This window comes from Equus caballus, chromosome 19, assembly GCF_041296265.1.
Source record: "Equus caballus isolate H_3958 breed thoroughbred chromosome 19, TB-T2T, whole genome shotgun sequence".
NCBI lineage: Eukaryota > Metazoa > Chordata > Mammalia > Perissodactyla > Equidae > Equus > Equus caballus.
The window spans coordinates 21588134-21610722 of record NC_091702.1 but is presented as its reverse complement, the minus strand read 5'-3'; the positions used below and the strand labels follow the sequence as shown (position 1 = coordinate 21610722).

The following is a 22589-nucleotide window of genomic DNA, read 5'->3' as shown; positions in this document are numbered from 1 at the left end:
CTTTTGATGAAAGGGAAAGATGATGAAAAGGGATGAAAGGGATGATGAGGGAAAGAAGAGCTGAGGGTTCAGGGCCATCATCTAGGTTTGGAATTGGCAGAGAGTAGATGTGAGGTCTGTGTCTATCTTGCATACTGTTGAATCCTTAGCCCCTAGTACAGAGCCTGGCATAAATAGTGGGAGCACAGCAAATTTGTTTCCCAGATGAATAAATGAATTTCACTGATGAGGAAACTGACAGAGAGAGAGGTTGGAGAACTTTGCTCTGTTTCTCTTTCATATCTCCTTTATATGAAAAATAACCTTTATTTTTCCTGCCCTGTCTAAAGGTTTTGGTCACTAGATAATTATCAGTACTTTCCTCACGGGTGGCACTGTAATTTATCTGTGTGAGGAAATATTAGTAGATTGATTGCCATATAACTATTTAGTCTCTGGAATCAGAAGGATGAAGACAAAGCATTTTACTGCCACATGCTAGTACATTGTAGTCCAGAGACTTGCCTTAAGTGGAAGAATTTTTGAACTCATGACCATCCGCCATGACTGGAACATACAGATGGTGAACGTATAGCCAGTGGAGAGAGGGACAAATTAGACCTGGGAGTAACTAGTTCTGATTTCAGGCTCCTTTCAGTCCTGCCATGGAGTAAATTAAGAGTAAATTAATCTGGATCTGATTTCATTTTGGAAGAGGTTGGCCCCTTATTTTCTCTCAGAACCTGCTGAGCCAGGATCCTCTGGTACTGTGTTGAACCAAGCCAGGTGAAGAGAGCAGCCCCCACACCATCAGCCTCGGCTGGCTTTCTGAGAACCTTTTGGCTCCTCTAAGCAAGATGTCAATGACTCATCCCTGCCACGGAGGGTGAATGCTACTAGAACACCAGGATGGTTTGATCACAAACTCTCCTTTAATTTATACCCTGAATAATCTATTTTTTCTACTAATCCTTACAAATGAAAAAAAGTAAAGTCAAGTTGCATCCCAAGAAATGTAACATGGATCTATCTTTGCCAGCTTCTTATCACTAGAAAAAGTCTAGTAAGGCTGAAAACGCAATTTGCTGTGTCTAGGCTTGTCATTATCAGAGTGGCGTTTTAAACGGCAATCTGAGAGGGAAATGTCTTTGGATTTTACAGTGGCCAGGCTGTTCTGAACAGGCTCTGACTGAGAATAGTCAAATATGATAATCATCTGCTTTGGAGAACAGAAGGAAGCCAGTTAAACTTAAGCTGGACTGATTTTTCAACTTGGAAGACATTGGCTGCTGGTTTCTCAAAGGCCAGAGAAAGGAAGTGTTTTCAAGGCATTTATAATTTTTTTCGGGTTGTTTTTTCCAAATTTCTATTTGGTTCCCTTTGTGTAAAATGTACTCTTTTCCTGCTAAGATCCAGATTTTCCCATGTAAGCATCCAGATTTCACAACTCGATTGGATTAGACACTTGGCAAATCTCATGAAGTGTGGAAGAGCAGGGCTGAGTTCTAAGTCGGCAGGAGGACGTAACAGTGAGGACTGAGAACCCTGAATAGGCGTCTCCACTAAGGAGGAGCCCAGCCCTGTTCTGCCTGTTTAGATGACAGAGCCTTGGGGGCACCCTTAGTAGAACTCATTCCTCCTTACTCTGGAGGAAGATGAAAGGAAACTGAGAGGAGGAGATGCTTCCCGAAGCTTGGTGTTTTGTTTTTTTTTTAATGCTCCCAAATATTAGACCCTAATGTAGACTTTTTTGAAATTTCAAAATATTTATAAATCCATTCACTTCTGAGCTGTTACCTTCTGGGAAGCCTGGCGAAATGACAATTCTTGGAAACTTTAGCAGCTTACATTATTTTTGTATTTTGCTTTGCAAAATTCACGTCCACAGTCCTTTGTCACAGTGATCTGATTTGTGGAACAGGAACCCCTTCTACCCTTTCCTTTCCTTTATCCTCCCTCCATCCTTTTTTTCTCCTTCCCTTTTTCCTTGCTTCTCTCCTTCCCCTTTCTTCCTTTTCTCCCTTTCTTTTTCTCTCTCAACCTGACAGCTCTCTGGATTTCTGCCTCCTCTGCATCTGCCACCTCCTGATTCTAGATTGCATTTGGAGGTGTGCTGAACCAGGACCTATGTCTAAATTTGAGCTGCCACAACTGGCTGGCTGCCCCTGGAGGCTCCAGGAGCTGCAGGGTTACTAAGAGGCAACTGTAGATCCTAATCTGGTAATTCTTGCCCTTTTCATGACTTTACAAAGGGGAAAAAAATGCTTCTTTAAAGCAAACACTAGTGATTCAGGCTAATCCTTCTTAGGACTCAACCACTGTCCAGTCTCTTTTTAAGGTCCCCTTTTCGGCCTATGTTCCAGTTCATCTTGATTAAATGAATGTTGGGTAGCATTCACAAACATGAATCACCTTATGAGGATGATTTTAATTACCATTTTCTTGCAACCTTTAACCATTCTTGCATATGTATTGGTTAGGAGCATCTGCTTGAATTGCAAATACAAAGAAATTAAACACTTGAAGAATGGCATTCTTCCAATTTTTTTTTCCTCCACCAGACAGCTTTGAAATCTGTCTCTCTGCAAAGCGCGTGCAGGTCTGAGACCACACAGTTCATGGAAATACCTGTTGTGTCATTAAAGACAAAAGAATCAAGCTCAGCTGAGGAATTTCTTCTAGCCTGTGGCTTTTCTGAAGTCAACTTAGGTTTTGAAAATGAGCATCCGCACATCTTCCTAAACTGAACATTTTCTGCTTAGAAATCCTATCCATATTGGTCCTAAGTCACAATTCCTCCAGATTTTCTTTTATTATTTGAAATATCTTCGGTATTTGATTCTTCAAATGGCAAGCAGCTGTGCCAATTTTGTTGGAGTCTGTCATTTGCCAGGTTTTTCTTTTGAAAATACACTTCCTGCACCATATTCTGCTTCTTGGTGCCTACGTTTGGAGAGAACCGGGTTCATTGCACATTCTCGGATTATTTGAGGAATAGCAGCGGGCTCCTTCTGTCCTCTCGTAAATGTTTAACCAGCACATATTTTATGTGCCATGCAGAGCACTTACAAGGTCCCTGTCCTCCCGGGGCCCCTGGTGAAGGTCTTCAGTAAGCTAAGAGAGACTCTTCTCAGTAGTTGGCAGCCCATAGGGCCTCGCTTGACAGCCTCTGAAGGGAACCCCACCACTACCACCCAAAAGTATCCGCCCTCTCATGGCAGAGGTGTGAAATGCTGTGAGTGAGCTTGGGGACAGTCCCTGGCATTTCTGGTCCTCCGTTTTCTCACCTGTAAATTGAGTTGATCCAAATTTGTCTCTAGGAGCTCCTTAATCTCTAAAATGCAAGACGGTGACTTCATTCTTCTGTGTGAAGGGATTATCCCCCTTTAAAACACACAGCTGTGCTTTAAACTGTGCTCATTCGTTTCTTCCACAGTATAAGCTGGTTTGTGGGATCTTTTTCCGACTCAAGAGCCTCCTGAGGTGAGACAGAGGATGGAAAGCAGGAGGAACTGAGGATGGGGGCCAGGAGGTGAGGGAGGAAGAACACTACTGCAGACAGACAGACTTCTGCCTTACAGGCCTCCAAGTGCTAAATGGAGCTCCCAAACCCCTTAGCGTGTCCCATGTGATCTGGCCCTGGTTTTTACCTCTTCAACTTCACCACTCCCTGCCTCACACCCAGTACTGCGGCCTTATTGAAACACTTACGTCCCCTCAACGTGCCAGGCCTCCTCACCCCTCCCACCAGCCCCTCCAACTTCAAGTCTTGACTTAAGGATTGCTTCCATTAGGAAACCCTCCCTACACCACTTGCTCCAGGCCAGGGTGAGAGCCCCTTGTCTGGCCTCCCATAATGCCTCTGACTTTCTTCTAATAATGGTTCTTGTCAGAAATATTGTGACGTCTTTTACTTCTCTGTGGCCTTCACTGTACTGTTCACTCCTTGAGGAAAAGGACTGTGCTTTTTATGCATTGTTGCACATAGGCATTGCCCACCGAATACCAGGTGCTCCGTAAATATTTGTTGAATTGATAAATGAATAAATGGAGGGTTTAAAACAATTAATGTCATTGGAATTATTTTCAAATCATTGAAATTTGAAAGCTCTACCCTTTTCTTCCCCTGAAAAGTGTTCCTCTCTATTAACAGAATTGCAATCTGGCCCAGTCAGGGTCTACTTTATTTCTCCTAACTAACGCCCTTCCTTAACCCTCGCATATTCTTAATTCATTCCAAAACTTGAATGTGAAAGCCTTTAGGCATTACAAATCCCAACTCATATCTTCCTATGAACAAAAGCCTCCATGAGTCTTGGTCACTTGGCAGAGTTTTTACAGTAGCATCACGTACGTACATCAGCACTGGCTCTACTACCTAAAACAGCGCTAATGTGTGCCTCCATGAGAATCCCATGCTTTCCTGAGCTAGAAAGGACTTTAAAACTTATGTAGCCCAACTCCCTTATTTTTAAATCTGGGAGTGGCAGGGTGACTTTTCCAGGTGATAGAGGTTATGAATTAGAAGTCTTTAGGCTGGCTTCTCTGGAACCTCTGTCGAAGTTCCGTGTGTCAGATGCAGAAATGATAATGTCCAGGAACATAAGAGGGGGCGACTCTTTTCGTGGGTGTTTCATCAGCAAGGAGACTTTTCCCAGAAGGCCTCCAGCAGATTTTGCTTCCTATCTCCTATCTCATTGGCCAGAATGAGTCATGCCCACTCCTAAGCCAGTTAGTTGCAGGAGGGCCAGGATTATCAAGATGGGGTCAGGATTTATACCTGAACTTGGAATAGTGTCGTTTCATTGAGAGGTGGATAACAGAACAAAACTGGGGTTCCCTTATCCAGGAAGAAGGGGAGAATAATTTTTTTTTTTTTGGTAGGCAACCGACTGCTTAGTCACAGACCTTGAACTTGACTTCCTTTGTAGTTCTCTACAGGTATGTTAGTGTAACTGCTTTCCACAGTGCTTCAACACAGGGCTTTGCAAAGGCTGCTCTTGGAAAGCCAGGTGAAACTGCCTCAAGGTTAGGAATGGGTGACTTCATTTCTCACTTGTGGATTCTGCCGGGAATGCCTGAGAGAAGTAGCTTCCAGACATTGATCTTTCATCTTCCAGAGTATTTTTAGAAGTTGTGTTCGAATTTTTTGTTTTATTTATGGGCTCTGGGGGGCAAGCACATAAATTGAGATGTGGAATGCCTGCTTTTGTTCTTTCTGTCAATGTCCAGATGAAAGTGATGAAGAATGGCATTCGGGCTCATTTTGTAGGGGGAGGGGGGGATATGAGGAAGATAGGCAGAAGCTAAATCTGGTTGTTTTATTAAAAGGTCAATGAAATCAAACAGAGCAGACAGTTTTTACGAACAGAACTAAGGAAAGGTAAACCTCTGGTCAGTCCTCCCTTGCTCTAGGATGGTTAATCAAACGCAGTCGTGACAGATCCCTTGGAGAGGTCTGTGGTGAGCATAGCTAGCCCATGGTCCTCATCTTGCTTCCAGTGCCCCCAGAATGGTCTACAAGTGACTCCACTGCTGGATTAGGATCACAAAGGTTATAAACAGGAATATTCGTATTTGACTCCAGTGGCTCATACAACCTGACTTCTTCTTGTTATCTAGGAATTAGCTCAAATATTACCTCTTCAGAGAGGCTTTTTCAACCCAAATCAATCTAAAGCTTTGTGTCCGCTCCCCCCAAACCATGCTGCCCCCTGTGTTTCTACTCCTGTTTTATTTTCTGAGTACCACATATCTTGATCTGAAATGGTTTTCACTTATGTGTTTACTTGTTTAACTTCATTAGAACGAGGACCTTGTGTGGTTCACCTATTGCTGTAGCCCTAACACCTAGAACAGTGGTCCGTAGGATAGGTGCTCAATTGTTGAATGGATGAGTCATACTTTATACAAGGAAGACAGGAAATTAGATTTCTTTACCCTTGGTATTATGACATGGCATAATTTGCCATGATTTTAGCAAAAATGACATTCATTTATCCATCCATCTAACCGACAAGTATTTGGGAACTATCATGGGTGCTGTGGTCCCTGTTTGAAAGCAGATTAACATTTAACAGGGGAGACAGACACGTAAACAAGTAAATGTGCAGATATCATGATTAAAATTATGAAAGGAGGAAAGGAGGAAACAATTGATTCTGCCTGGGAAGAAATGTCAGGAAAGCTTGTACACAGAAAATATTGCTTGGGCTAGATCGTGAAATGTATTTGACTATTTACCAAGCCTCAAAAAGGGAGAGCAATCCTAGCATGGAAATCAGCATGAGCAAAGGTGTAGAGATGTGGCGTCACCTGGAACGGTGGGGAAAATGCTCTAGTCTCAGATATCTAGAGAGGAGCTTTGTAAGGATGAAGATAGGGGAAGAGGGCATGGTACCAAAGCTGAGACAGGAGAGCCAGGCAAAGGCCCTATTGGGATGGCTTTGTATATTACACTAAGGATTTTGACTTTTATCCATAATACAGATATGAATAGAATATAAAGAGCTATTGAGAAATTTTAAACTAGGCAATGTAGTTATCAGCGGTGTGCTGTAGAAACATCATTTGTGAAAATGTACTGGTTAGATAAGAGTAGAGCTGGCTTATTCATGGCTTCTCACACAGCCCTATATTGATTTGTGGGGCATTATCCATGGGGTAGGAGGTTTCTAATGGAAGCTGTCCTTTTCTTTTCTCTTCCCTTTTCTTTAAATCACTGCCTTTGGTGAAGACATTGGAAGCCTAAGTATGGAATTTATAAATGACACAGAAGTGATGGGGATCACTAATCTATGGGTTGATAAAATCAAAATGATTTTAGCAGGAAACAATGTGAAGCAAGGTGATGTTGCATAGGGATGAATATAACACCCTGAAATCAACTGAGCAAGTCAGGAGAGGGAGAGAGGCAGCCTTACAAGCAACTCTTGTGAAAAAAGCCTGGGTGTCATCCAGCTCAGGGGTGACCAGCCCTGCCTGCTTCTGCCCAGCACTAAGGTTGTGTGGGTCTCCAAATCCTGGCAGGGACATTGACCATGTGAAGGAACTTCAAGTGGAGGAAAACAACCAGAGTGGTGAAGAGTCCGGGATCCATGTGATATATGAGTAATAGTTATAGAAACTAGGTCTGATATCTGGGAAAACGATATTGTACCTGAAACATGAGATCCATCTCTAAATGTTTGAAAGACTGTCATGTGTAAGCGAGCTTGCGTAAGAGTTAGGATGACTTAGTGAGTCAATGGGAATGCACCAAGTGTCTGCTGTGTATCGGGTATTCTGCTATGGAGGTTGGTAAGAATCATTTCCTGTTGGAAAGGCACTGACATCTGTTGGTGTTTGTTGGATGTATGTAAGTGTGTTTCAGTTGCCTGCTGAATGGAAGGAGGTAAGGGAAGATGAGAGTGGACAAATTTGGGGGCTGTATTATAAAGGAGCCCATATCATGGTAAGGTATAATCTCAAATGTCTCATATCTGCTAGGTGTCAGGAATTAAGCTTCCTTTTTATGTTTACTCTGGAATATAGTTGTAGTCAGAAGAGTACTTGATTTGGTGTAAGTAGCTCTGGGTTAGGAAGCAGGGTCTGTCACTTACTAACGTGACCCTGTTGAGACACTTGTGGTGTCTGAGCCTCAGCCTTACAAGTAACATCCCATGTTGAGTGGGAGGTTCAACTATTATTGACATTCCCAGTCCCTTATTACTACATAGTCCCTAATTCTGAGTCTCTGGATATGGTTGGAAATGGTGATGGAGGAATCATTATTTGTGGTATAAAATCTTACTAGCGTTTGCTACAGAGATAGGATTCTATATTGGATGTATATGTAATCTTATATTGTATGTAAGAGATTATATGAAAATCTCTATTAGTTTTGAGTGTTGCTTTGAGAAGAGCTACATTTGCTCAGTATTTAAACATTGAATACCTCCAATTGGGTGTGCTTATTTGCATGTAATGGATTGAGAAAAAGATTCATTTACTTTAAAGTAATTGGGTCACGTGAATAATATATTTTCATCTTTGTCTAGAAAGACTATGCTCCTCTCACCACACCTAAACTTTCAAAGTAAAAATACTACAATAAAAACAAATATTTGAGCACTGGTGGAGCTGGTACACAAGAATAAGTAAGCTAACTTCTTTAGCATCTCCCTAAAGTGTATCTGACACTGTTCTGCTTTCTTTATAACGTGCTACTCATTTCATGAACATCAAAGCCTTAAGAAATAAATACAGATGAGGATCTGAGGCTCATGGAAGTACAGTAACTTCCCAGAGTCACGTGGCTTAGTAACTGACAGATCAAGGATTTAAGCCCAAATCGGGGACCTCAGAGCCTTTGTCTTTTCCATTCCAATCAGCAAAGCTTCAGGGATGCAACTCGGATGACAGAGGCTGCAGCTGGACCTGCTGAGGACTCTTGAGGTGTGCAGTGTTAGTGAAAACAGTCAGCAGAATTATATTCCAGAATTTTACCACTACAGATTTATTTACATGTCTAGCTGTGCTTTGCATTAGCATCCTTTCAAAAAGATAAAAGATTAATAAATAGACAGACAGGTGACAGGCAAATGGATGGGTTTATGTGGGGACAGACAGATTGACAGAAAGTTGTAAGTATTAGCAGTTCCAGAACTTTAGGTTAAAGTTAAAATTATATATGCTAATTTGCTAAGCTTACTGCTGTCATTGCTTCTCTTCAGCGTTGAAGGCAATTTGTGAGAAGGATTTGTAATCTTTTTTGCATATCTTATGTGTTTCTGTGAAACTCTGTTATCAAGATGTTTTATTTAAATCCATCATCAGTCCCCTCCCTATTCCTTTGTGAAATACAGTAGGTTAAAGTGCAGGCTGGGCATCTCCAAACAAAGTTTGACTCAAAATGGCAGCGTTGAGGAAAATGGCGGTAACTACTGCTGGTTCTCCTATCCTGCCGTTACCTCCAACACCCCCACTAGAGAAGGGGCTTTGCCTCGATTCTTATTTAAATCTCACAGCAACCAGAAGTGGCTAGGTACACCTTTGGTTAGTAAAGATTAATCAGGCTGCTCAAGGACGGGCACTAGTGGCAGAGGAGACCCTGGATGATGGTTCTGTGGTCAGTGGCTTAGTTTGCTCTTCCATTCCATATTAATATTAAAGTGGACTGACTATGTCTTCCTCGCTGCCAAATCTACAGCACTTAACATCGTGCCTTGAACACAGTAGGCCTTTGATGGAGGAAGAAAAGAAAGCAGACAACATCGCTATAGAATATGACTCATAAGCTTTTAAATAATCTATATTGGTGGTCCTAGATTCTTATCAAATACCTAATGTAATGTAAACCCTTTCAGCAGTAACCCTGGTTATCTGGTGGGAAGCTATTCAGTAATATCCTTAAAGCACTTGGCTTTGGAAAAACACCCCATTTGACCCAAAGGAATTTCATAAAGCATTTTAGCCATTAAAGGAAAGGAAAGTTCTATTGAGTATTTTAAGTGCTGTGTGAACTCATTTGTTTAAACTAAACACTGAAGTGTCTTAGATTTTAATGAACCTAGCTGAAAATTTAGCTAAAAACAGCTCATTGGGAACCAGATGGTGCAGCCACCATTGTGAGCCGAGCTCAACTCTCTTGTTTTCTGAAGTGCATGTCAATTTAGCTCCACAGAACTCATAGGACAAAGATGCTATTAATTCTGGAAGCCTCTGTACCCTAGTTGCCCTCTCCAGCCCATCCCTGCCAAATCAACATGTCCTTCCCCTCCTGGAAATTAATGTTCTCAGTAAAATGTGTGTGTCTTGGGGAGGAGGAGGGGATGGGAAAGGATGCCATCTCCCTGGGTTTTCATCCTCTTATAAGGCAGGGGACAACCAAGCCCTCCACTGCAGATTAACACTTCTAGGGCTTTAGTTAACTGAGGGCAAGAAGAAGGATGTGAGGCTCATCAGGAGGACAAAGGGAAGATGTAAGATTTATCAGGAGTGCAGAGCGAGTTATATCTTGATTGGATCTCTCAAAGAGCATTGGGTGAGGGATGAGGGCAATGAAACAATGACAGAGTTCAGAACTATGATTCTGTGATATTATAAAGAGTGCCTGGCTAAGAAGTGTAAAAAGTGAGTGCTTTCCAATTGTGGATACCACTTTGTAGTTTTTGCCTTAATTTCTCTGAGTTCTTGACTTTGGGCTATATGGTTAGACAGGTAATTTGTTTTCTCTCTGCTCTTTTTAAATAGTGATCTATGGGTTATTCCTTTGTATCTGTGGGTACTTAGGTCTTCTTAGCACATGGCTGAAGCAAACTGTAAGGCAAAAGGGTTCTTTCAACCCTCCTTGGTAGAGGCTCATTACATCTTCAGTGGTTTGGTTGGTCTCCTGTGAGGGTCAGCTTCTGGCCACTAGGCGGAGTTTTTAGAGGTGGTTATCAACTGCCCTTAACAACTGCCGGTTCTTCCTTAATCCTAAAACCTGAGGTTTATTGCATCACACATGAGATAGATTGCTGATGCTGGCCCCTGAAAGACCAATATGGCTGCCTCCTGGTTAAAGGTGATGTTTAAATGTTAGATCTGTGCTAACAATTTGGTGTCAGCACTGCCTGAATGTAAGGCCTAGGTCTGAGATGTAGTCCCTAAATATTTATTAAGCACACACTGTGTGCCAGGTGCACGCATGTAAAACACATGGTCATTGACTTTGTGGGACATAAGCTGTGCACATGAATATCACAAACATAGGTCATTACAATACATTACAAGGCTGACAGACTCATGACATTTACAGGGAGAAATCAAACTTAAGTGGCATGTGTGTGTGTGGTGAAAGTGAATTGAGCAGTACAGGGAGTAGACAAGGATAATTGGTTACTGAAATTATAATGAGACTGCCAACACTGAATTGTCTGATACTTCACCAGGAAGGTAACAGCAGTCCCACAGTTTCTGAGAGGGTCAGGTGAACAGACAGAAAATTCATGGGAACTTGACTGAATTGGCAGAAAGAGGGCAGGACAAGGCATGGTGTCCCTGGAAGAAATGGAGAGAAGTCCTAAAGTGGGCTTGGCTTGAGAGAACTTCTCTTTTACCTCTTGTAAGTTGGAACTTGCTGACCCTCCCCAAGAGGAGCCTGAGCTTCGCTTTCTTCTGCCAGCTCTGCTGGCAGCTGGTGCAGTGGCTGCAGGCAGTTGTTTTCATGCTTGGCTCCCCGTTAGCTCTCCTTTCTTTGACTGACATGGGGCATTAGAAATAGGTGAGGGGAATTAGAGAACAGCTAGAGGGAGAAACAAATGAGTCATCCTCCCATCTCCAAGGCCTTTATTATACTTGCATTTTCTCTCTGAAAGTTGATTCAGGTCAGTTGGGAAATCATCAGTGGCATAGTGGGGCTCTTTAAGGGTTCCTTATTTCTCGATGCTGAGGGCTCATTGGAATGTGCATTTCCTTTGTTCTGTTCCTCCACAGTGGTGGGAGTTCTAGATAAAATATTAATCATAAAGTTTTTTTTTATCATTTCCAGTTGCACAGAGATATGAAGAGTTATGGCCACAAAGCCTTGGTACAGCTATATTTTACTGCCCACGTGTCTTTCTAGAGATGACACATATGCTTTTCATTTTGCTGCCATTATTCTTCATGAGATCGTGGGGGCATCAATCATCACTGTGATGGAAAAATGAAGACGGGGGAGGGGGTAAGCGCCAGTCTGTAAGCACAAGATGATGTGTTTGTCTGAAGTGGTGAGGGACAGTCTCCGAATGCAGAAACCAAAAAAGGCTCTCTGACTTCTACCTCTGGAATGAGATTTATCAGCAATGAAACCAGAGCCCGGACCAGCAGCTGATACTGCAGAGGTGTTTCGAGAAGCTGTGTCGCTGTCATCATATGTGGAATTCAATCCCCACGAGCGTGATGCAATCACATAGTCTGGGCTAGGATGAAAGAGTAGGAATGCCTGCCCTCCAGAAGGTCAGGTTGAGTGCAGCACAGTTTATAGCAGAGATGAATGGGATGTTAACGCCCGCGGGAAGGTGCCCTGGGCCGATGGCCTTCCTGGCTCTCAGGTGCCAGAGGGAACCCTAGCTGGGCTTTTCAAGTGGCATGGCTTCTCAAGTACCTTAGATGGGCAGCTTGCTTTTATTGTCATCAAAATGTTACTTTCCATTCTGAGGAGCCAGGTCACCAGGACAGAATGCCGGGATGAGCAGAATACAATTAAATTAGGACTACGGTAATAGCGATAGTTATGATGTCCTCAGTATCTGCTGTGCATTTTACATGGACTCTCTCCCAGCTCCTGTCTGAGACGGGAGGTGTTATTATTCTTAGATGAGGAGACAGAGGCCTAAAGTGGTTAAAGTGCCGGGGTCACATGGCTGGTATGGTAGAGCTGGGATTTGGCGTCCTGTAAGGCTAAGGAAATTTGCATGCTGCCATAATGGACAGTTATATGTAATGGCTTAAATCCCTTTTCACATTGAGCATGTGGCAAATGAATTCCCGATCCCAGAGCGCCACATGCCCTGGTCCTGCCAGCACAGTCCCAGATTCTTCACACACTCCGGGACCTCAGCAGAGTGCTCCACACTGGTGAGCAGCGTCTTTCTTTGAGATGAAACGTGCCTAGGGCTGCCTCCTTCAGACTTCATTCTTCTCCTGGTCATTTCTATGCAGCCACTCAATCACGTCAGCCCCACTTCAGAACCAGAATAATCAGTTCCTAGTGGCTGCTTCCCAAGTTTAAAGAAAGATGGAAAGGATGTTCGGACCTGGGGAAAGGAAAGTGTCTCTCAGCACCCAGAGTTATTTTTTTACTGAATTTTCACAACAAACTGAACACACATGGTCACACACCCATCCTTGGGGAAGTGCAGAGGACTCTCCGAATGATGGAGCCAAAGTCATCCTACTGTCCTGAGTGAGCATTTAGCTTATTTTGATCCTTGGCCTCAAACTCCAATTTTCATCCCAGCGAGGCTGCTTCCAGATGCCCTTCTGCTGTCACACAGAAGCTCAGGCATCAGAATGGGGATAGTTCAGAATCTGTCATCCCCACTAGTGGTAATAGACAGCTTTTCTTATGTGTCAGTAGGAACTCAATCAGACAACCCCTCAGCTATTCACCCTCTTTTAAGTTCTAGCTGACTTTGAAGCTTAGAGGAAATTGGCTGAAGGAGAATACAGCGTTTCCTGAGGTCTTCATGAACTAGCTCCTCCTGAGTCTCATGGCTCGCCATTGTCCTTTGTGTCTGTGGCTTTTGTGTTTGAGTGTCGTGAAGCATTGCAGAGCAGCATTCCCCAAGCATCTGACTTGGTTAAGAAGATAGCGTCTCCCCATTGGGACACCCTGGCCATTTCCCAGCAAAATGCTCCACCCCCCCCCTTGACTGTACCACATAAGCTAATTAACCTCTTTATAGATTTTTTTCTTCTCCTTATTTTAATTCTCAGCTGGTATTTCTGTACGCCCTGGGCCTTGGGAATTGTAGAGTGATTTGTTGAATTTCTGGCAGTGTGAGATTTTCTAATAGTTTGCTTTCAGTTCTCATGCATAATGAAGTAGGCATAGGAGGCAGAGAAGATAACTGAGGAAGAAAACAAAACTTGGAAATAGCCTGAAACAACAGCCATGCTCAAAACAGGCACAGGGGTAAAGAGGGGGTTTGTTTTTCTTCTTTTTTCTTTACGTGGCAAAGTAGTAAATGCCTGTCTTCTTGGCTGCGCAGAATACTTTCCTGTATAATTCTATTCCTTTCTGTGGTTCCACAGAACCACCTTCCTTCTAGCTCCACCTAGGGAACTAGATCTCTGTCCCCCTCCCCCCACTACCCTGTACTCACTCGGAATATGAACCTAAGGAGATGCGACAATTTCAAAACCATCCAAGGCTTAGCAAGTAGAGAGCAAACTCTTGCTGTATTTATGACTTTTAAGTGTCCTTCCAACAGAAAGATATTTCTGCAACGCTGAGCAGCGGCCACACCTATGGTCTCTAAAAGGACTCCCAGATAGGAGCCGTGACTCCTGAGGATGTACAGCAGCATCAGCTTTGTTCCTCTGGGCCTGTGACACAAACCATTCCTTTGCCAGAGTTCCAGCACCTCAGCTTGAATTCCTTGCCTCCTGGGTTATCAGACAAGTTTGTATTTACTCTCTGCTGCTTTCGAAGAGTGGATAAGTACTTAGGCTACCTGTGAAGACCTTTCTGGAAATTTGCGACTGCAAGATGTTTTATGAGCAGGTGGTGTCTAGGCAGTGAATAGAAAAATAGCTAAAGCTTGTATCCGGAGTTTGCAAAACAGGGAACTTTCAAAATGATTTGTAGTTTGATTCTGAAGCCATCTTTGCTCTAGCTAAGCCACGGAGCATCGTGTATAACCAGACAGCATTTGTCATCCAGACAGCTTTAGAAAAATCTACTGTTTCCTCATGGAGAGTGGGGGTGGTTAGAACTTGAGGAATCTTTTTCATTTATTTGAACCTGGGATTTTCCAGAAACCAAAGGAATGATTAATAGTTTCTCTGCCCATATCAGGTGTTGTTGGCCAGATGTTTCTTTCAAGAACTCCACTCCTTTATTTTCTAAATTGAGTTGGCATCCAATAAAGCACAGTGCAACTCCAAAACCAGCCCAGCAGAATAAGATGTAGTTATGAACCAAAGTTCAGGGGCGAGGCTGAGGTGGGGTGGGCACTGCAAATTCGAAGGGATTTTCAGATACATTAAAAATGGTTTTCTCATTTTGGAAATTTGGAAAAGCCGTGTCATTAGTCTACACACTAAATCCCTTTCCATTTTGCTTCTCAGAACACAGTTCCCAAAGCCTTACCAAACTTCAAATGAAAACATGTTTATCGTGCTTGTTTGAAAACAGTGAAAAATCATATTGTTTTCTGCAAGTAGCTTTTCTGTGCTTCTATTTTGCATATCATTTCTTTCTCATTATGAAATAGAATGAAAACAATGGGTCTCTCTTGTTATATTATCTGCTTGTGAACTTTATCACAAAAATGATGGATTAATGCTATAAAACTAGGATTTGCAATTAGCCATTGCATCTTAGTTGTACAGGGATGGGCAGATATATGTGTCTGTATTAGTTGGTAGTTAAGAGTTTTCACCCACTAATAGAAATTTGATTAGCAATGGTATGGTTTTTTGTTTTCCACCGAAAAGAGAGGCTTATGGGATTAATATCAGCACAGTGCAAAAATTCTGGGTGATGCTTGTATCTGACTTAATTTATTTTGGTAATATTTACCCTGAAACAGAATTTACAGTTGCAGGGAATCGGGGTTTTTATGTGGGACTCTGTGGTTTATATGAGGAGGGGTGGGCAAATATTAAAACCCCCAGGATTCTCCAGTAGTCTGGGTAAAGCCTGAAATTCTGTAAATTAGTTCAGCTCTTCCTGCTGGGCAGCCTGAGACAGGAAGAGTGTGGGCTGTCTTTGGGGTCAGAAGAATTGGAGAATGGACTTTAAGAAAGTCAATTCATCTTTATTTCATTTAAAGACTTCATTTAGAGACTATTTGGGGTTTTTATTCTCTAAAATGCCTTTAATAATAGACAGCCTACATTAAGAAGATGAGTATAAAGAGCTATGGAGTATCTTTGTTGTATTGTTCTACAAGTGCTAGAGGTTACTATTATTTCTTGCTAAAATGAATATATCCTTAAGAAAGAGGATACTTAGTGTAGTTATTAGTCATTTGCATTTTGGTGTGAACTGAGGATTTAAGGGCAGGGTCTTTTAAAAACATGAAGGGTGAAGAGAGATTGAGATGGCTGGTTGTCCGAGCCATGTCTAAGTCCTGAAAGTTATGAAACGCTTCATAATTTTGCCAATTGTGAGTTCTTATAAAGCAGTTAATTAAACAATGGAAAGCCAGATAGTTACAGCCTTTGTTCTGTTAACTTCGCCAGAAGTATTTATGAATAGAAAAGACATTTCTTGCTATTTTCCAATCTTTAATAACTCATTTTTGACTTAATTTTGTGGGCTTTGTTCTTTAAGGGAGGGGGTGGGTAGATTCTGTTGATCTGAGTTCCCTTTGGGGAGCGTGATGGGGAAGCTTCTTCACCCACATTTGCTCTAGGGTCTTGGTGGCCCTGCCAGTCTAAACTTCTTCCTAGTTGTGGCATTTGAGAAAATTTTAAAGAAACAAACTATCTTTTGATTTCTTATATTCTTGAAATGAGATCTATGAGAAAGAATGTTAAGACAGCCATAAGGTCACAAGCTCAAGGTGAGGGTTAGGGTGACAGAGGAGTCAAGGTCTCAGTGCAGAGTTTGCTTTTAGCTGAATTTACCAGACAAGCCAAAGCTGAGGGTTAAAGAACGGAGCAGAGTGAGGGACCTGAAATCGGAGACCTTCCCAGCCTCCCTCCGGCTGCCAGAGGGACTGCTCTGGAGTCCTGGTTTAATATTCCCAGATGCTTCAGTTATTTCACAAAATTGAGGAAGAGTGGCTTTCTGCTGCCCCAGGAAAACTATGTATTCTAAAATGTGAAATGCTTCACCACACGCTCACTGCATTTAAATTCTCTTTAAATTTCTGTTTTCTCTGTCTTACTTGGTACAATCCCAGCTGTTGATTTTCACTTTCTTAGGGGATTGGATGATGTCACTGGGACCTAGTGCTCTCCTAACCCACCGCCCCCAATCCCTTTTTTGCTTTCTTACAAAACCCAGTTAGTTTTTTCCCTCAAAAAAAGATAAACTAACTGAACGGCTTTCTTACATCAAAGTTGCATTGTGCACATCAAAGAACTGATTTCTTGCAATGATGTGCAATACTGCTGTAGTTTAATTCACGCTGGCAGGCCACGCGCTTGCTTCAAGACTTTGTCTTCTAAGTGGAGAGAGCAAGGCATTGTTAGCACCGTTAGAGTTTAATATGCAGATAATTGTAATTATCTTGATTCTGATCATCTTGAATTATCAGAAAATAAGTGGAAATTGGTGATGAGGTGACATTTTCAGGTACAATGTTGTATATAAGGTGCACGTTCTTTCCATGATTTTCTTTATATCCTATTTTCCCCCTCAGCCCAATTTTTAATATCATCTACTTGTATAAGTTACATGTTAATTTTCTACCAGCTGCCCAAACCCCTTCGTTTTCCTAGTTCTTGTGTTCAGAGCATTTATCTAGAGTTAAATTTTGAGGCCTAGTCAGTCATTTATTCAGTACTTCCCATATGCCCAACACTAGGCTGTAGCCAACTGGTGGGCACAGGGAGAGTGTAGAGGCATTCTCTCCCCCATACATTGCTTAGTGAAGATGTATTTACAGAAAAAGAAAGAAAAACTAGAGAGTAACACTAAAGTGTGTTTAGGTGATCTATTAAGAGACTACATAGACACCCTAGAATTTATCTGTGTAAATGAATGTCCTTCCTTCAAAGTAGAAGATTGTACCTATTTCTTTCAAAAATGATGCAATAGCCCTACATATTTGGGGACCTGCATCTTGTGGTGATGAGGTGCAAAGACTGCAAAGTTGCTTTTTTTGGTCACTTATCATTCTAGCTGTCCAGGGGTCTTAGCCAATGTGACTTTCTTCCTTTCTTACCTGTTTGGAAAGACATTAAACTCATTTAAAAAATCAAATATACTCTCTAACAAATAAAGATGGATCATAATTCTTTTTCAATATTCAGAGGAATGTGATGAAGCCCATTTCAAAATGATTTATACATGAATGTTGTTAGAGTCTAGAGACAAAATTCATTTTGAGTGCAAGTCCTGGTAGTTTTATTCAATAAAATTGCACACAGTTATTTATATTAAATAGCAAATTGTCTATGTAGGAATTCAAATTCTTGATAATTTAGGCCCCAACTAAGTGCATATATTCTGTGGATCTGAGTTAGATGAAAAATCTCATAATAAAGAGCATCTTTGCAATGTCCTTGTGCCCTGCTCCCACCCCAGCCCTAGGATGCTGACCTGCCCAGGCCACAGGAAATTATCCCAAGGCAGTGGCAGGAAGGTTGATAACTGTGATGGCATTTCCTACTTCTCATTTCTGGGCCCAGCTCTCAGTGCATGTCATCAAAACCATGACCCAGACATGCTAGACGTCATCTCAGGCCTTCAATGGCAGGAGTGGCCAGCCTCATGCTGGAACAGACTAAAGCAATCTTGACACTCTTGAAACATAATCTTTTAAAGGACTCGTCACTTCCTAGCAAGTTCTTAACGTGTTTCTTGGTCTCTGCTGTTGGTCCAGGGCTTCCCAGACTATATGCAGGTTGCAACATGTGTTCTGGTTTAGGCTCATCTCCAATACACTGCTGCCCACCTTTAATTTGTCTGGCAGTTGATGTGTATAGGTGATACCTTTTGTTGGGTTTTGCTGGTTTTCTTGCTGCAGTTTAGATGAGCTTCAGCTGTTCTTCAGCCACACAAACACTTTCAGATGCACCATAACACATTTGTTATTTGGTGCCTTTGAACAAGATACAGTTACATGCCATGTAATGACATTTTGGTCAATGATAGACCACATATGCAACAGTGGTCCCATAAGATTAGTACCGTATAGCCTCGGTGTGTAGTAGGCTCTACCATCTAGGTTTGTGTAAGTATACTCTATGATGTTTGCATAATGATGAAATCGCCTAACGACACATTTCTCAAAATGTGTCCCCATCGTTAAGTGACACATGACTGTACACCGTATTTGACAGTGGTCTTGGACACCATCAGTTGATGATTACTTCAACAGAGGATTGTAAGAAAAAAATCTCCAACATGAGAGTCTGGAATCCCAAATGTAAAGTAATAATAGAAATTTGTAGCATTTTTAGAGCATTATGCATTTTACAAACTTTCATATGTCAGTTCATTTAATTCTTATAACAGTCGTAGGTATCATTCCTCTAGTTTTATTAATAGAAACTGAGGCCCAGGGAGATTCAAGTGATTTGCCCATCTGTGGTCACCCAGCTGCTGGGTGACAGCACCTAGCGAAGAACCAAGGGTCTCTGAGCACAGGAGCCGTGTTCTTCCTCCTCCCACAGTGGAAGTAGTTGGAGTCCTTGCTTTTCTAAGTTAGCTGCGTGGCCTGGGAGGAGTAGGATGGAAGGGGTTGATATCTGTGGGCGCAAATGTCTCTAACAGCTCTAATATTCTTTTCTGGTCTTTCAAGTCTACCAGATTTTAACACAAGAGATTAAAGAAAAGGCATCATTCACATTTCTAAGAATCCCCATCCTGGAACATTTTTGGGAGCCAGGGCTTGAATGACAACTTAGAATTTTTAATGTGCTGAAGCTCTTTAACCCAAACCTTACTTCTGTGGAGAAGTTGTCTCTTCCGTGTCAACACCAGTTTCCCAGGCAGACTGGGCCATTTGGTCTCCCCAAGGTCCTCCCCATGAATGTTAGAAGGTGCTGATCCTGGCAGAAAGCAAGCTTCCATCCAGGCATGGATGAGCTCCCTCTAGGAGGGGGAGACCAGTGTGGACCGAAGTAGATGGGAAGTCTTCCTGAACACATGACATCTGAGTTGTAGAGTGGAAGCCGGGTGAAGTTTGGATGGGGATGTAGTAAAGGCAGAGGCATGGAGAGGGTATGCGGGCACGGCTGAGAGCCTGGCCTTACCAGCTGTGTGACCCTGTGACTGTGCCTCACTCTCCTCATCTGCAGAATGGGGAGGTAACAGTATCTACTTCACATAGGTGATGTGGGGATTAAATCGTTATCCATCTAAAGTCCTAACTTGGCAAATAAATACTCAGGGAAAACAAGCTATTAGCTACTAATAGTGAGAGCAGAAAGCCTAGGAATAGTTGGAGAGTCTTGGTGGGTTGGGTTGGATGGGCCTCGGCTGACAGGAGAAATCCCTGCCTGCTTCAAGAGTGGGTGACATAAATAGCTGTGGAATAATTCTATGTGAGAACGTGTGAAGTGTATGCTTCCCTGCAGGCCCGTCACTTTAATATATAGTAAAGGGCAGTAATAGCTAACGTCATAGGGAGCAAATTTGACATTTTTTCATTCATCTTTTGTAATGAATTATTCCAGGTTGAATTATTACCACTATCATTCCATTTGAATATGCCTCTTAACGCAGAACGTCCTAAGGGCTGCTCTGGATGGGGTTAGCAGTAACTACTGCCTCTAATTTGCCATCTCCACCCTAGCCCCTGCACCCTCAACCTCCTAAGATTGTCTGGTAATGGTCTTTGGGGGCTGGAGTGATTCTTCATTAAAGAAAATGACAGCCCTATTTACATTTGAACAAATCTGATGTTCTCATTTGGGTATATGCCTAAACGTACCTGGGGTGAAAATATGTGGTGTAACATCTCCTAATCTTCCTAAATCAGCCTGGTATTTGATAGCTAGTGGAGTACAGTGTAGTGAATAATGGCTGACATGCCACTTCATGCTAGATTTATGTTTTATGAGCTGAAATGGTTTGTAACTATTTTTGTTGCCATGTTAGATAGCTATTTACTTTTAATGCTTTTATAATAAGAAAACACTATGCAAAGATACATTTTAACAGGATTTCATAAGCTTCCACACCAGAGGTAATAAGCAGAACACTGAAAATAAAACTATCACTTTCACTTGCATTTTAAGTCAGATTTATCACTTTCTTTCATTTATAACTTGGTTCTAGCTTGAAAGCAAAATCACCATCTTATTATTTCTTATTCAAAGGTTGGAAGAAAAAGGTACCAAATGAAATGATTTTGTATGAAAAGATCACAGGATTTGGCAGCAAAGGTCTGGAATAAAATGTTGGCCTTGCCGTTAACTAGCTGTGACTTTGAATAAGTCACCTAATCTTTAGCTCATTAGTGAAATGGAATAATATCAATACCATAGTTGTAATGACACCCACTCTCGTGACTCACACCCTGGACTTATCGTAACCCAGGTCTGTTCTGCTTTTAAAATCGGAAATTTGCAGCATCCCACTCTCAGAACACAGCCTTTGACTCTCCGGGTTTATACTCCCTGCCCCCTGCACAGCCACTCTTTGATGTTGAATAAGCCCTCAGGTCTCTCAGTCCCCAGGAAACTTTAATAACTTGTCCGTCCAGCCTTGGGCCCCATGGTTCCTTAATTTAATCATTTTAAGCCAACATGTGCTATCTCCTTTGCCTTTTGTTCTTCCAGAGTATCCACCTTGCAGACCCCTTGCCTAAAATCAGTCCAGCCGTTTGCTTCCCTTTTCTGCAGGTGGGCTGTACAACACAACTCAGGGAAAAGAGCAAGCCCCAACCCCAGCGAGACACTCAGCACTGCTTAATAATCTACGGTGTGTACCTGCTCAGCTCTTTGTCCTGTTCCCTAGAAGAATTACTCCAAAACTTCACCTCTCCTCCCTTCCATTGCCCCCGTCTTCATTACTTTCCACAGGGGACCTTCTTGCCTGCCTCTTAGAGAAGAGGAGCTGTCGGACAGTTATCCCACAGTGCCCCTCTCTCCCGCCACAAACTCATCTATGCTCACCCACGTTCTTATCCTCTGGCCTGTCTCGGTGCAATACTTTTCCCTCCTTCTGTTCAAGACTCATCCTTCTCAATGGGCGTGGGCTCCCTCCTCCTCCTGATATCTCCCAACTTTCTGTCTGCATTGTCTCTTTCCTCTCAGCACTCAGACGTCTTTAATGAAACCTCAGTATCAGTTTCCATCTCTTTCTAGACTGAGCCGACCTTTTTCTACCTTCTTTGTCTTCACTCGGTCACCCATTTTTTCTTTCCTTCTGTACAATTCAGTTTCTATCTCTGCCTCCTAATCCCTGCTTCCATCCCCAGGGGCCTCATAATTGCCAGACTGAAAGAGACCGTCTCAGTTCTTATTTCACTTGGTCTCCTGTAGCGTCTGCTTCTGACTATACCCTCCTTTTTGAAACTCCTTATACCCTCTTTTCTGAAATTTTCTCCTTCCTCTTTTTTTCTCCTTCTTTGATTTCCATTGACACTGCACTTTCTCTTTTCCCACCATCTGGCTGTTTTTTCTTAGTGTCCTTTGTGAGTCCTTCTGTCTCCATAAGACCAGCTTAATCCCCTGAAGCTTAGCTCCCTCAACTGGGCTGCCTACTGGACACACGTGTCTGGATGTCCATCAGGCCCCTGAAAACCTTTTATGTCCCAAACTAAAGTCACCTCCTCCCTCTTCATGTTTTCCCCTGAGTCTTCTGTCTCAACGAATAGAACCCTTATCCACCCAGATGTACGCCCTGAAAATGTCAGCTTCTTCCTAGGGTTCTTTTCTCTCAGTTCTCCAACACCCCATATAAAAGTCCTGTTGATTCTACTGCTTCTTTATTCCTTGGATCCATTCTCCTCTCTGCCACAGACTTTTTTTCAGACCTTGACTGTTTAATAGTCTCTGAATCTTGGTGGAAGATGGGTGAACTGCAATCTTGGAGCTAAAGGTAGTGGATGGGGAGGCGGGGAAGGGGTGTAGAAGATAGTGACAGGGTATCCTCTCTGGAATCCAATCTGATCCTGTAACTCCCTGCATAAACCCTTTTAATGTCATATTCCTTAGCATGACGTGGCAAGCTCTTCTTGATTGGGACCCTGTCTACTTCTCCAACCTTATTTTGTGCTGTTTTCCGTACACATATGATGTCACAGCCATAC

The 22589-nt window shown here is 42.4% G+C and overlaps 1 protein-coding gene across 30 annotated transcripts in view; it reads left to right on the top strand.

The window, feature by feature from the left end:
* The window catches only part of TNIK (TRAF2 and NCK interacting kinase), a 383452-nt gene that overhangs the window by 180255 nt on the left and 180608 nt on the right, over positions 1-22589 (top strand). The window lies entirely within an intron of this gene.